Raw genomic sequence first — 521 nt, 5'->3', positions numbered from 1 at the left:
GAGTTTGCCAGATGTATAACTGTTAAGACAGACAGTTTGATAGATACAGAAAAGATTAGTAGAAAAAAAATCTTTCAGGAATGACCTGCGTGGCCTTGCTGGTAAGGATGATGAATATTTGCTATAGACTTTCGAGGGAACTGAATAATGGACACTGCTTCAGTTTATAGTGAGAAACTTAATGGTAAACTTCTTATATTCATATCATCATAACATGCTTGATGAGTGCATGGTGATCAAAACATAGGATGTACTTTTTAAACGTGGAAACCAACTTTCTTTCGAAAATCCATGGAAATTGTTAGTATTATTAACTCCACAAACAATTATAAGCATTCAATAGAAACCCCTATGCAATAATGGGTTAAAGTATTGAAATTCCACTGCTTATATAGAAAAGTCATAAAAACGTACGGATTACCTCATAGCCACCGATTAAATATATAGGGATTTGTGTTGCCCCATATGTAACGCGCATTTGAAATATGCACACATCTACCTTAAACGGCTAACACGCAAAA

This window comes from Penaeus monodon, chromosome 31 (genome assembly GCF_015228065.2).
Source record: "Penaeus monodon isolate SGIC_2016 chromosome 31, NSTDA_Pmon_1, whole genome shotgun sequence".
In the NCBI taxonomy this organism is placed as follows: Eukaryota; Metazoa; Arthropoda; class Malacostraca; order Decapoda; family Penaeidae; genus Penaeus; species Penaeus monodon.
Note: the sequence above shows the minus strand (reverse complement) of the source record.